Source organism: Hemitrygon akajei, chromosome 7 (genome assembly GCF_048418815.1).
Source record: "Hemitrygon akajei chromosome 7, sHemAka1.3, whole genome shotgun sequence".
Taxonomy (NCBI): Eukaryota; Metazoa; Chordata; class Chondrichthyes; order Myliobatiformes; family Dasyatidae; genus Hemitrygon; species Hemitrygon akajei.
The window spans coordinates 71,702,426-71,718,287 of record NC_133130.1 but is presented as its reverse complement, the minus strand read 5'-3'; the positions used below and the strand labels follow the sequence as shown (position 1 = coordinate 71,718,287).

Genomic DNA, 15,862 nt, shown 5'->3' with positions numbered 1-15,862 from the left:
GACTGCAGATGCTGGAATCTGGAACAACACACAAGGAACTCAATGGGTCGGGCAACATCTGTAGAGGGAAATAGACAGTTGAGCTTTTGGGTTGAGACCCTCAATTTGGACTGAAAGATAGAAGGGAGAGAGCCGATATAAAATTGTGGAGGGAAGGGGAGGAACAAGAATGAGTAAATGATAGGTGGGTCCTGGTCAGGAGGAATGATAGACAAAGAGAGGAGAAAATGGAAATAACAGAAGTTGGGAAGTGACAAAGGACTAAGGAGGATGGAATCTGATAGCGTAGTGTGGGTGATGGGCAGATTGAGTGGATGGAGAAGGGGAAAGAAACTGGGTAATGGGGCAGTCGTGAGTGTAGGAAGAAGTGGGTACATCAGGAAGAGAGAAGAAAGGGACAGAGTGGGGGCAGATTACCAGAAGTTAGAGAATTTTTTGTTCAGTTTTCTTCCCCACTTCTTGGGAAAGAGATTTCTCTTCGATACCTTATTGTACCTTTTGGTAATCAACCTCTATCTGTTGGCCTTGCTTCTGATTTCCCTTGCAAGTGGAAATATTTTCTCCAGATTGACTCTTTCATAGTGGTTCATAATCATAAATTTAGATTGGTCCCTTTTCTACAATAGAAATTTCAGCTTGTTCAGTTTTTTTCCAGATAGTTATAACCACCTTTCTAGCATAATTCAAGTAAAGCTTATTTGCAGTTGATTCTCCAGGACATACTTGTAATATTTGTACAAACTTCCAAGTGTGGACTAATCAAGGCTTGATATGTTCAGCATAAGTTCTCTGCTTTTCAAACTGTCCCTTGCTTTAACTGAAAGCAAAGATTTTGATGTGACATGATATTGTGACACATTAAACTGCATTCTACTTGCATATTCACAATTTTGTTCTTGACTGTCAAATTTCTTATTTTCTCATTGAATCAATAATGCTAAAGTCTAGATTTTACAAAATGAAATGGTTAAAATGATTCAATATCTAAAATTATAGTAAACCAAGTAAATTCTTCAGCATTTGAAAAGGTTACATTAAAATTGATCATTTACATAAATCAAACCTTTACTCGTTCGTTTATTATGTGCTGTGTCATATGATGCAGGCAGTCATGGTCTTCCATTTGTGCATGACCATGATTGTTCCTGGCAAATTTTTCTACAAAAGTGGTTTTCCATTGCCTTCTTCTGGGCAGTGTCTTTACAAGACAGATGACCCCAGCCATGATCAATTCTCTTCAGAGATGATCTACTTGGCATCAGTGGTTGCATAACCAGGACTTGTGCTATTCACCAGCTCCTCATACGACCATCCACCACCTGCTCCCATGACTTCATGTAACCCTGTTCGGGGAGCTAAACAGGTGCCACACCTTGCTGAAGTGTGACCTACAAACTAGCAGAGGGAAGGAGTGCCTTATACCTCCTTTACTACTACTAACGTTAATTACAAAACTTCTGCATAACGTGTACCAATTATTCTGAGAAGAAACAGACAGTTCAGTGTGGAGCAATTGCCTGATAACATCTGCTGGTTATATGGAATTTTTTTTTGGTGGTCTTGCTGAACTATGTTAATCTTACCAATAGCATTATTGCAAAGCTCAAATGGGGAGTTTTTGGCTCTTTGACACATACTTCCAATGAGTGAGACATCCTGGCCCTGAACCTGTTACCAGACTTGATGGAGGATCAGAAATCTTTTCACCTTCTTCAGCCCTTCATCCCTTCTGTTTAACAGACCCCCTTTGCTGATATATAGGTTAACAAATGTAAATAAAAGAAAAATGGTCCCTCTACAGTGATGATTGAGGGAAGAAACAGATTATTCCTTCAGGAAAAGATGGAACTTTTGGAATGCAAACCAACACAAATGTTCAGAGCTGTAGGATAGGAGAGATGTGATACCCTTCAGGCAGTTCTGTATTCTAAATTCAGGGGGAACATTTCTCCCAGATTTTCAGTCAGAACAGCCAATAAAGTACTCCCCAGTGAAATTAGTCAATTTCTGTTTCAATGGCCTTTCCAAGAGATCCATTTCTAAACGATCGATTTCCCTTTCCAAGCAATTAAGCGTAAATGCCCTGTTCCTTGAAACTGGTCTTCTACCTTGTAAAACAGATTTCATATTCTGAAAAATCAATTATCTGTTCCACAAAATCATTTGCACACTTCAAAAGATCATTCACCTTCTTGTGGAAGCTTATCCTTTTTATTTGAAATCGTTCCCGCATTCTGGGGGATTCTTCGGTAAACTCTTACTTAGAGTCATAGATTCCTTTTCTAATCCTGTAGCATTAGAGAAAATAATAGAAACTAAACATTTTATTCACCATAGTTTCTGAATTTCAGTGGGGGATGAGAATTTACTCAGCATACCTAAATATCTTGAAACATAGGTCGTAAGTTAACTTCTCGAACCATCACCATTTGTGCAATGAAATTATTCCCTCCATGAGGTCTGTAGATAGATTTCAACCCAATGATTGTGAAGGGATGGTGATATATTTCTAGTAAAGGACAGATTGATACAAAAGAAAGTAAGCACTTGTATTTATAACTAGTAACCAATTAGTATCTGAAATCACTGTTGGAATTCAGGAAACATCAATCTGAAAATAAGCAAACTTATATATGTCATTGGAACAACGAAACAGGCAATGTTTCTGTGATGCTGATTGAGGATAATATTGCTCAGCACTGGACAACATATTTCTCTTCAAAATAATTCAAAAGGTATTTCCTGAGCAACTGAGAATATACACATGGTCTTGATTCAGCAAACTGTACTTAATTGGAGTCACTGCGCACACTTAGAACATTACAACACAGGAACAGTCCCTTTCACCTATGATGTTGTTCACTAATTCCCTATTCTATTGCAATAATGTTATGCGGCTGTGAAAATGCCAAAAACACCAATGGTTTAGGGTATGAAGTACATCTGAACCTTCAGCTCAGGACATTAAAGAACACCCTTGAACTCTGTGATAAGTCTGTAGATAAATTTCATCACTGCAACAGGTCTACAGCAGATGAAATCTCACTGACCACCACTCTGCTTTGGAGCACCTAAACAACAGCAAAACATTCTTCATGCTACCGTTTATTGATTATAGAAAAAACCCTAATGTAATCACCCCTCCCCCCATATGAATAACCATGTTTCAAAACCTGGGGCTCTGTACCTCTCCCCATAACTGGATCCTCGCCTTCCTCACTGGGAGACCATAGTGAGTGTAATTGGTAATAGCATCTCCTCCTCACTGACTACTAACACAGATGCACCTCAAGGATGCATGCTTAGCACACTGCTCTACTTTCTCTTCATCCATGGGTGTGTGGCTAAGCACAGCTCTAAACACCATCCACAACTTCGCCAATGACACCACTGTTGTTGGTTGAATCTCAGATGGCAATGAGGAAGCTTACAGGAATGAGATACGTTGGCTGATTGAGTCATGACATGACAACAACTTCATACCTAAAGTCAGCAAGATCAAGGAACTCATTGTGAATTTCACAAAGGGAAAGTGAGGAGAACATGCACTGATCCTCATTGAGGAGTCAGGGGTAGAAGGGTTCAATCCCTTGGGTGTCGATATCACAGAAGATCTATCCTGGTCTCAACATATTGGTGCAGTCTTGAAGAAGGCACATTAGTGGCTCTTCTTCATTAGGAGTTTGAGGAGATTTGGTATGTCACCAAAGACTCTAGCAAATTTCCACAGATGTACGGTGGAGAGCATTCTGACTGGTGGCATTACCACCCGGTATGGACCTTTCAATCCACAGAACACCAAGAGAATACAACGGTTGTAGACTCAGTCAGCTCCATGACAGACACAACCCTCCCCACCACCAAGGGGATCCTAAGGAGACGGTGCCTCAAGAAGGTAGCAGTCAACATTAAGGACTCTCACCATCTGGGTCATGCCCACTTCTTGTTACTACTATCAGGGGCCTGACAGCCCATACTCAATGTAGGAACAGCTTCTTCCCCTTCACCATTAGATTTCCAAACAGTTCATGAACCCATGAACAATGCTTCACCATACATTTTTTGTAATTTATAGATTTTTATCTCTTGTACTGTACTGCTGCCGCAAAACAACAAACATCATGTCGCATGTCGGTGATAATAAATCTGATTCTAATTCTGATTCTGACAGTGATTATCAAAGGTGCCTCTATCTGTCTTCCTGTGCTCTTTATTTTTCCTCTGTGATACAGTGTGCTGTCATGGTAGTCCAGAACATGCTGAGGTACATATTTTGCAGGTAGATGGAAGTTCTCTACAAAGCTGTTTGCTGACTGTCAGCATGATCCAGCTAATTTCCCAGCAGGAAAATTTAAAGGAGAAATCATTGGAGGTGATCCTCCAAGTAACTGCAGCTCATGTCCTTCTGCATGATTACAGTATGTTACAACATTAGGTTTACTGTTGTAAAGTTTTGGCAAGTTACTACAATGCACATGATAAATTCTGCAATAATGATGCACCAGTGGTGAGGAAAATGAATATGTAAGGCAAAGATAGGGTACCAATCAAATGGACTGATCTGCCTTGAATAGTATAAAACTACCTTCCTGTTATTGCAGTAGAAGTCATCCAGCCAAGTGAAAAGTATTCCACCAATGATATAAGATTAAGTAATTTTTTATCCATTATGGACCAGGTCTTTTGCAATTTTTAAAAAAAAAACAGATTTGTGGTTTGCAAGGAAGTTGATGCTGTGAACATTTTCAACATATCTCAGTGAAATGGGCTTGATGGGACCAAAAGACTTTTTCAGTTGTCTTGTTAACTGGTACATTACGAGTTAACAGCTCATTTCAAAGTGTGAATGTGGTCTTTAATAATGTGCCTACTGGCTAAATTTGTCAGAAAAATATCTGCTGATGTTTTCCATTCCATTTCTTGTTTATCTTTTACAGTTTCTTTTAGCCATGTGCAACTGTCTTTTATATGATTTCCAAGTTCTAATTTTTTGTATCTTTTAAATGATTTGGGTTAATCTTTACACTATTTTGACCTTCAATCAGTCAGTGTTGTTTTGCTGTTGCTCAATATGTTCACAAGTGCAGAAATCTCTTTAAAACTGTTCAACTTTGATTTCAAAATGTTAAAATTAGAATCTAGATGTCATGGATTTAAGTAATTTAATATTTTTTGAAATCACATTAAAAAAATTAAACAAAATTGAAACCATAGTGTTACTGCATTATAAATACATTGTCAATAATGGAAGTCAATTGAATTCTCATGAAATGTCTTTGAACATAATGAAATCAATCAAATGGATCTTTGTCCCAAAACTGCAAAATGATAATTCCAACTCAATTCCCAAATGTTCATATTAATGGGGAAGTAATGCAACCCACTGTTTCCAGTCATGAATAACCCTGCCAAGATGTGCTGCTTGCAGAATCATCCAGAGACATGTTTAGTAGGAGAGGGAAATTTGTGCAATTGAACAGTTGTTGCAAAGCTCCTGCAATTAAGATGTGCCCAACCTTTTCTCCTAAAATACACAAGGAAGTATCAACTTAAACCTTTAAATCCTAATCTCCCAGATGAGCTCAGTACTTTCTATGCTTGCTTTGACCATTAAAACATGGAGGAACCTTCCAGAACTCCCACAGCCCAGATGACCCTGTGATTTCAGTCTGAGGCTGATGTGAAAGCATCCTTCAGGAGGGTGAAGGATGTTAAACATTCAGCCCAGATGGGGCACCTGGCTGAGTACTAATGACCTGTGCTGATCAGCTGGCTGGAGTGTTCACTGATATTTTTAACCTCTCGCTTCGGCAGTCTGAGACACCCACCTGCTTCAAGCAGGCTTCAATTATACCAGCACCTAAGAAGAACATGGTAATCTGCTTGATGACTATTGTCCAGTAGCACTTACATCCACAGTGATTACATGTTTTGAGAGGATGGTGATGAAACATAGATGATTCCTGCCTGAAAAATGACTTGGATCCATTCCAATTTGCCTACCACCACAACAAGTAAATGGCAAATGGCATTTCATTGGCTCCTCACTTAACCCTGGATCACTTGGACAGCAAAGATGCATACTGTACATCAGGATGCTCCTCATCATCTACAGCTCGGCATTTAATTGGCAAAAACATCTCCTCCACAATCTCCATCAGCACAGGTGCACCACTAGAAAGTGTGCTTAGCCCCCTGCTCTATTTGCTTTATACTAATATCTGTGAGGCTAAGCACAGCTCCAATGTCATATTCAGCTTTGTTGACTTAATCAAAGGTGGTGACAAATCAGCATATAGGAGGGAAATGGAAAATCAGGCTGAGTGGTGCCACAACAACAACCTCTCACTCAATGTCATCAAGACCGAGGATCTGATTATTGACTTCAGGAGAAGCAAACCAGAGGTGCATGAACCTGACACTGAGGGATCAGGGTGGTGAGGGTCAGCAACTTCAGATTACTCTGTGTTATCATTTCAGAGGATCTGTCCTGGGTGCCATTATGAAGAAAGCATGGCAGCTCCTGTACTTCCTTAGAAGTTTGTGAATATTTGGCATGACATCTAAAACTTTGACAAACTTCTATAGAAGTTTGATGGAGAGTATATTGACTAGTTGCATCACAGCCTGGTATGGAAACACCAGTGCCATTGAATGGAAAATCCTACAAAAAGTAGTGAATTGGGCCAGAGCATAGCAGGTAAAGTACTCCCCACTATTGAGCACATCTACACAGAGCACTGTCGCAGGAAAGCAGCATCCATCACCAGGAACCCTCACTATCCAGGCCATGCTCCCTTCTCGTTGCTGCCATCAAGTAGAAGGTACAGGAGTCTCAGGACCTATTGTGTATTCAGTTTTTCAGTACTCTTTTAGTAATATTGTAAATATATTGTTTGATTGAGCATTCTTTGTTGCTACATAATTCATTATGGGTTATTCGTAAACTTACATGAATGACATACATAATTACACCACCACATTATATGTGCGCACTTTGCTAAAGTAAAAATTAAACAAATGCACATGAGTTAAGCCCTGGGCTCCCATGTGTTTCTTTTGATTAGTATTATGTTTTGGAGTTACAAAACATAAAGGTGACAACGAGAAAGTTTTAAACAAACCCGAGATGGCTACCTACCTGTTGAAGTGCAGTGAGACATTTGAGTTTTTAAACAGTGAGTACCAGTAATCATAAATTTTTTAAAAACAGAAATGGCTGGCTACATCAGAAAGACAGATGCATCTGATTGCACACAGATAGCTGGAATATGTATACTGAATGAATTGCAGTATTTTGAAGTGAATGAAATAACCAGTAAGAAATGAATGCCAATTTTGCTGAGTGCATTGGCTTTTAAGGCAAAAGTTTGCTTAGACGCTTATCTGCTCCAACCAAACCAGCTGAAATGTGCTTTGCTGGTATGAAAATAATGCAGGAACATTTAGAACTGAAATCATTGGTGATTGCGAAATGCTTTAGATTTCATAAGCAGAATCAAAAGGAAGAGGAATCGATTTCAGCTTATGTGACTGAATTGAAGAGATTGAGCATTGTCAGCTCAGTGATGGCTTAATGATGCACTGAGAGACTGTTCAGTTTGTGGAATCTTACAAGAAAGCATTTATTAATGATTCCTAACTGAAGCACAGCTCACATTTAAAAGAGCAGTTGAAATATGAATAGGTACAACCAACAGGGAATCAACTGAGTTGCAATCAGGAATGAAAATGAGCATGATCAAAACTGCAGCATCAAGATGGAGGCCTGCTTGACCCCACAAATTGTGGCAGGGGCTCACATACACCAGAGCAAAGCAGGTTTAAAGGTAAAACTTGCAGAAAATGCAACGAAGTAGGACACATAAAAAGAGCATATCAGGCAGACAAAAATAAGTAGACTGCACAGAGAAGAGAAAAGATAAAAAGTCAAGTTGCAGCTTCAAAAGAGGCCTTAATCTGCATGCTGTTGATGAAAAATTTGATAATGATCAGTGACACAGGAATGGATAGCCTTGAGATGTACAATGTGAAAACCAACAGGAGACATGCAATATGGCTTACACTAGAAGAGAATGGAAAATTAATTAAAAAGGAATAAATGGTTTCAATTCTTGGCTGTTTCAGTCATTCTAAAAAACGTTTAAACAGCATTTCAAAGATACTGTAGAATATTTCAACCAGTACTTGTATGGGAGAGAGTCTACCCTCATTACTGACTATCAATCACCCATGTTTTTCAACCTATAGAAGAGTGTTCCGCCAATAGCAGCAACACAAATGCAGAGATGGGCTCTGTTTCTTGGAGGACACAATTATAAGATCCAATTCAAGAGGACAACTAATCATGGAAATGCTGATAGATTGTCTTGTTTACCCTTGGAAAAGCAAATACCTGAAAAATTTACAAAAGAAGACACTCCTTGTGATGTATTCTCCTCAATGCAAACAAAAGTGTCCCTATTATGGCAGAAATAATTCAAAGGAAAACCAATAAAAGACTCCACACTGTCTCAGGACTACATGGCTACCCAAAATAGCTGGAATGTTTAACATAAACTCCAGTTCTCCTATTGTTACCATCTCTAAGATGAACTTGCATTATGTGGGGATTGAGAGCTATTTTACCATCCAAGTTGAGAGCTAAAGTACTGGAGGAGCTACAGTACATGTCAGTCATCTAGGCATGGTGAGATGACAGCATTGGCTTGAAGCTTTATCTGATGGCCTGGGATAGATCAGCAGATTGAGTTGCTTGCCATGCACTGGTCAGGATGCCAACACATACAGAAGATGCCAAGAGCAATGCCTCTCCATCCACGGCAGTGGCCTTCACTACCCTGGCAGAGGATTCATCTAGATTTTGCCAGACCATTCATAGGCACAGATTTCTTGGTAGAAGCGGATGCAACTACAAAGTGGCCAGAAGTGTTCCAAAGGCCTCCACTGCAGCATCGCACCCTGTTGATGTGCAGAGAAACCTCTTCTCAAGGACTGGTGTTTCAGAACACTTCATTAGTGACAATGGACCACAGTTTGTTGTGGAACAGTTTCAGTCATTCCTGAAAATGAATAAAATAAGACATAGTACATTGGTACCATACCACCCAGCTACAAATAGCTGGGAGGAAAGGTTTGTCCAGAGTTAAAGCAAGCAATGTCAGCAGAACACACTAAACTAACAATGAATCAGAAGCTTGCCAACTTCCTGCCTGTGTATCATAATGCAACACACTCAACAACCAACAACTCACCAGCTCAGCTGTTCCTGGGTCGTCCCTTGCACTTACGCTTGGATCTTCTCAAACTCAATCTCAGGAGGAGTAGGTAGGGCAAATAGCTGTGACAAATTGAGGGGTCCTCAATCAAGGAGATTAGATGTTTCACTCCCACACAAGCAGTCCTGGTGGGGGACTACAAAAGTGATCAAAAGTGGGTACCTAACAAAACTGACAATGAGGAGAAATTACTTTTGTCAGAGGGTGATAAATCTGTGGAATTTGTTGCCTCAGGCGCCTGTGGAGACCAAGTCACTGGGTGCTTTTAAGGCAGAGATAGATAGGTTCTTGATTAGCCAGGGCATCAAAGGGTATGGGGAGAAGGCAGGGGAGTGGGGATGACTGGAAGAATTGGATCAGCGCATGATTAATGGTAGAGTAGACTCAATGAGCCAAAAGGCCTACCTCTGCTCCTATATCTTATGGTCTTATCGTCTTACTTTTCAAGATTAAGGACAGAACTGAACCACTCTCCTACACAGTGTCCAATGTCATCTGGAGATGACACATCGATTAGCTGAGGAGAGCAGAGTCAATTGTTAGAAAAGAAAGGTGTCCAGAACTGTCAGAACCATGACCTGCAGTCCCAGAGTCAGCTCCAAAAATCACCACAGAGGTGGTCCCAGAACCTGAGAGTGTTTTACAGCCATGTAACACCTGCCAGGCAAAGTGACCCCGACCCCACACCCTGGTCAGGAAACATGTTATTCCACAAGAGTAAGAAATCCTCCACAGCAATTACATCTTTAGGCCTGAATTGCAGGACAATTTAAAATTCAACATCCTGTGGATTTCAATTTGTGGTTGTATTATGAAAGAAAGAGAGAGAGAGAGAGAGAGAGAGAGAGAGAGAGAGAGAGTGTGTGTGTGTGTGTGTATACGCGCGCACTCTCTATATTGGGTTGGAGTTTATAGCTAAGCAGGGAGGACTGTAGTGTGTTTAATATTTCAGTAGTGTTTGAGTAATATTGTAAATGTATTGTATGATTAAGCATTCTTTGTTTTTACATGATTCATTAAAGGTTATATGTAAAAGTATGTGAGTGGCACTTGTCATTACTCCGCCACATCATGTGCACTACATGCTAAAGTAAAAACAAAATTAAACATACACAAGTTACCCCTGGCTCCTGTGTTTTTCTTTTCTATTAGTTTTATGTTTTAGAGTTACAAAACATAACAGGACCCACACCATCAGGTTCAGGAATAGTTATTACTGCTCAATCATCAAATTTTTGAATCAGAGCGCATAACTTGCTTTTCAATCGAAGCAAGAGGCTGAGGGTGGAAGACTGAAGGCATCGCAGAGTGAAGGTTGTTTTTCTTTAACAGCTCGGGGAAAAGAGGCTAGACTGCGCAGACACGTGACGTAGCGTGCCAAAGGTTTAAAAGAAAGACCACCATATACAGCGGCCATCATTGGAGTGGACTGAGTTGGAGTGGGACGGCTTTGGCTCAATCAGGCTTCGGCGAGAAACAGGCAGAGGTGAGGGTAGGTTCTGGTAAGTTTCTGTTTTCTTTTTTTTGTTCAGACTAGAGAATATGCCAGGCAGGATGTTGGAATGCTCCTCTTGCAGGATGTGGGAAGTCAGGGGGACCTCCAGTCTCCCTGACAACGATACCTGCAAGAAGTGCATCCAGCTGCAGCTCCTAACAGACCACGTTAGGGAACTGGAGCAGGAGCTGGATGACCTCCGGATCATTCGGGAGACTGAGCAGTTTATAGATAGTAGCTTCCGGGAGGTAGTTACACCTAAGGAACAGGGCACAGGTAATTGGGTTACCATCAGGTGAGGGAAGGGAAAAGGGCAGGTAGTGCAGGGTTCCCCTGTGGCCATTCCCCTCCAAAACAGGTACACTGATTTGGATACTATTGGGGAGGATGGCTTACTTGCGACAAGCTGCGGCAGCCGGATCTCTGGCACTGAGTCTGGTTCTGCAGTGTAGAAGGAAGGGAGGAAGAAGAGGAGAGTGGTAGTGATAGGGAACTCCATAGTCAGGGGTACAGACAGGAGATTCCTGGATGGTTTGTTGCCTCCCAGGTGCCAGGATCAGGGATGTCTCTGATCACGTGCACAGCATTCAGGAGGGTGATCAGCCAGATGTTGTGGTACACATCGGTAGAAAGAGTCAGGAGGTCCTGAAGAGTGACTACAGAGAGCTTGGTAGGAAGTTGAAAAACAGGACCTAAAGGTTAGTAATCTCCGGATTGCTGCCTGTGCCACGTGCCAGTAAGGGTAGCAGTAGGATGCTCTGGCAGATGAACACGTGACTGAGAAACTGGTGTAGGGGGCAGGGTTTCAGATTTCTAGATCATTAGGACCTCTTCTGGGGCAGGTGGGACCTGTACAAGAGAGACGGGTTACACCTGAACTACAAGGGGACCAATATACTTGCAGGGAGGTTTGCTAGTGTTATTGGAGAGGGTTTAAACTAGATTTGCAAGGGGATGGGAACCAGAGTGCCAGAATAGATAGTGAAACGGGGGTAAAAATAAATGATGTTAGTAGTTCATGCAAAGTCATGAATAGTAAGGTTGTGTGTGGTGGTAATAATCTTCTGAGGTGTGTATATTTCAGTGTGAGCAGTATTGAGGGAAAGACAGACAAGCTGAGGGCCTGGATTGACACATGGAATTATGACATCATAGCCATCACTGAAACTTGGCTACAGGAGGGGCAGGACTGGCAGCTCAATGTTCCAGGGTTCCGATGTTTCAGACATGATACAGGCAGAGGGATGAAGTTTGGGGGGGTTGGCTTTGCTAGTCAGGGTAAATATTACAGTAGTGCTTCAGCAGGACAGGTTAGAGGGCTTGTCTACTGAGGCCATATGGGTGGAGCTGAGAAACAGGAAAGGTATGACCACATTAATAGAGTTGTATTATAGACCACCCAATAGTCAGTGAGAATTGGAGGAGCAAATCTGCAGAGAGATAACAGACAACTGCAGGAGACAGAAAGTTGTGATTGTAGGGGATTTTAATTTTCCACACATTGATTGGAGCTCCCATACTGTTAAAGGTCTAGATGGGTTAAAGTTTGTAAAATGTGTTCAGGAAAGTTTTCTAAATCAATATATAGATGTACCAACTAGGGAGGATGCAATATTAGGTCTCCTATTAGGAAATGAGTTAGGGCAGGTGACAGAAGTGTGACTAGGGGAACACTTTGGTTCCAGTGATCATAATGCCATTAGTTTCAACTTGATCATGGATAAAGATAGATCTGGTCCTTAGGTTGAAGTTCTAAACTGGAAAAAGGCCAAATTTGAAGAAATGAGAAAGGATCTAAAAAGTGTAGATTGGGACAGGTTGTTCTCTGGCAAGGATGTGATTGGTAAGTGGGAGGCCTTCAAAGGAGAAATTTTGAGAGTGCAGAGTTTGTATGTTCCTGTCAGGATTAAAGGCAAAATGAATAAGAATAAGGACCCTTGGTTCTCGAGGGATATTGGAACTCTGATAAAGAAGAAGAGAGAGATGTATAACATGTATAGGCAACAGGGAGGAAATAAGATGCTTAAGTAGTATAAAAAGAGTAAGAAAATACTTAAGAAAGAAATCAGGAGGGCTAAAAGAAGACATGATTGCTTTGGCAGTCAGGGTGAAGGATAATCCTAAGAGCTTCTACAGGAATGTTAAGAGCAAAAGGATAGTAAGGGATAAAATTGGTCCTCTTGATGATTGGAGTGGTCGGCTATGTATGGAACCAAAAGAAATGGGAGAGATATTAAATGGGTTTTTTGCATCTGTATTTACTAAGGAAACTGGAATGGAGTCTATGGAAATAAGGCAAACAAGTAGGGAGGTCATGGAACTTATACAGATTAAAGAGGAGGAGGTGCTTTCTGTCTCGAGGCCAATCAGAGTAGATAGATTCCCAGGACCCGACAAGGTATTCCCTCAGACCTTGAAGGAGACTAGTGTTGAAATTGCAGGGGCCCTGGCAGAAATATTTAAAATGTCGATATCCACGGGTCAGGTGCCGGAGGATTGGAGGATAGCTCAAGTAGTTCCGTTGTTTAAAAAAGGCTCAAAAAGTAAGCCAGAAAATTATAGGGCAGTAAGTTTGACATCGGTAGTAGGTAAATTATTGGAAGGAATATTAAGAGATAGGATCTACAAGTATTTGGATAGACAGGGACTTATTAGAAAAAGTCAGCATGGCTTTGTGCGTGGTAGGTCATACTTAACCAATCTATTAGAGTTTTTCAAGGAAGTTACCAGGAAAGTGGATGAAAGGAAGGCAGTGGGTGTTGTATACATGGACTTCAGTAAGGCCTTTGACAAGGTCCCACATGGGAGGTTAGTTAGGAAGATTCAGTCACTAGGTATACATGGAGAGGTAGTAAATTGGATTAGACATTGGCTCAATGGAAGAAGCCAGAGAGTGGTAGTGGAGGATTGCTTCTCTGAGTGGAGGCCTGTGACTAGTGGTGTGCCACAGGGATCAGTGCTGGGTCCATTGTTATTTGTCATCTATATCAATGATCTGAATGATAATGTGGCAAATTGGATCAGCAAATTTGCTGATGATACAAAGATTGGAGGTGCAGTGGACAGTGAGGAAGGTTTTCAAAGCTTACAGAGGGATTTGGACCAGTTGGAGGAATGGGCTGAAAAATGGCAGATGGAGTTTAATGCGGAGAAGTGTGAGGTATTGTACTTCGGAAGGTCAAACCAAGGTAGAACATACCAGGTAAATGGTAGGACACTGAGGAGTGCAGTAGAGCAGAGGGATCTGGGAGTACAGATACATAATTCCCTAAAAGTGGCGTCACAGGTGGATAGGGTCGTAAAGAGAGCTTTCGGTACATTGGCCTTTATAAATCAAAGTATTGAGTATAAGAGTTGGAATGTAATGGTGGAGTTGTATAAGACATTGGTGAGACCGAATTTGGAGTATTGTGTGCAGTTTTGGACACCTAATTACAGGAAGGATATTAATAAGGTTGAAAGAGTGCAGAGAAGGTTTACAAGGATGTTGCCGGGACTTGAGAAACTGTGTTACAGAGAAAGGTTGAATAGGTTAGGACTTTATTCCCTGGAGCATAGGAGAATGAGGGGTGATTTGATAGAGGTGTATAAAATTATGATGGGTATAGATAGAGTGAATGCAAGCAGGCTTTTTCCACTGAGACTAGGGGAGAAAAAACCAGAGGTCATGGGTTAAGGGTGAAGGGGGAAAGTTTAAAGGGAACATTGGGGGGGGGGCTTCTTCACGCAGAGAGTGGTGGGAGTGTGGAATGAGCTGCCAGGTGAAGTGGTGAATGCAGGCTCACTTTTGACATTTAAGAAAAACTTGGACAGGTATATGGATGAGAGGGGTTTGGAGGGATATGGCCCAGGTGCAGGCCAGTGGGACTAGGCAGAAAAATGGTTCGGCACAGCCAAGAAGGGCCAAAAGGCCTGTTTCTGTGCTGTAATGTTCTATGGTTCTAACTTTACTCAACTCACCCCATCACTGAACTGTTCCCTCAACCTATGGACTCACTTTCAAGGACTCTTCATCTCATGTTTGTGATATTTATAGTTTGTTTGTTTATTTATTTATTTACCTTTTGTATTTGTATAGTTTGTTGTCTTTTGCACATTAGTTGTTTGTCCATGCATGTTTCTGCCTTCTTTCATTGATTCTATTGTGGTTTTTGGACCTGCTGTGAATGCCTGCAAGAAAATGAATCTCTGCATTCTATATGGAAACATATATGTCCTTATAATACATTGAACTTTGAACTTTAAACATTTGTCTCAAAATATTTTATTCTGACTCCTAAAAATATTGAAACATTGAAATCCATAACATTTAGATTCTCATTTTTATTTTTCATCTGAGATCAGAATCAAACAATTTTAAAGGGGCTTCTGCAATTGGATCTATTGACATGTGTTGCTAAGACATGATCAGTATTTGCTGGAAGGGTAATAGTGTATATTGCTATTAATGGGTCAAGTTGTGCAAGCTGTGGTGTTCCACAGCAGAGCCAATCATGCTGTGATTTCTTTGCATCAAACTGGGAGATCCACCTCACGGAAGGGCTAGTGCACGGGCCTGAAAGAAGCTGCAGAAGGTTGTAAATCTAGTCAGCTTCATCTTGGGTACTAGCCTACAAAGTACCCAGGACATCTTTAGGAAGCGGTGTCTCAGAAAGGCAGCATCCATTATTAAAGACCTCCAGCACCCAGGGCATGCCCTTTTCTTACTGTTACCATCAGGTAGGAGGGTACAGAAGCCTAAAGGTACACACTCAGTGATTCAGGAACAGCTTCTTCCCCTCTGCCATCTGATGGACTTTGAATCTTTGGACACTACCTCACTTTTTAATATATAGTATTTCTGTTTTTGCACATTTTAAAATAATCTATTCAATATACGTAATTGATTTACTTGTTTACTTATTATGTTTTATTTTATTTATTATTGTTTTCTCTCTCTGCTAGGTTATGTATTGCATTGAACTGCTGCTGCTAAGTTAACACATGCCAGTGATAATAAACCTGATTCTGATTCTCCTTCCTTTGGATTTCCAGTCCTGTACTTTCAACTGGGAAACTTATGTACAGAAACTTGTTACTCATTTTTAAA

At 40.9% G+C, this 15,862-nt stretch overlaps 1 long non-coding RNA gene across 1 annotated transcript in view; it reads left to right on the top strand.

Moving 5' to 3' along the window:
* Nucleotides 1–10,722, top strand: part of LOC140730559 (uncharacterized) — a 30,941-nt gene extending 20,219 nt beyond the window's left edge. Inside the window, exon 3 of the long non-coding RNA XR_012099631.1 lies at nt 10,611–10,722. This is a non-coding gene — a long non-coding RNA (uncharacterized lncRNA). The remainder of the gene's footprint in view (nt 1–10,610) is intronic.
* The last annotated feature ends 5,140 nt before the right edge of the window (nt 10,723–15,862 follow it).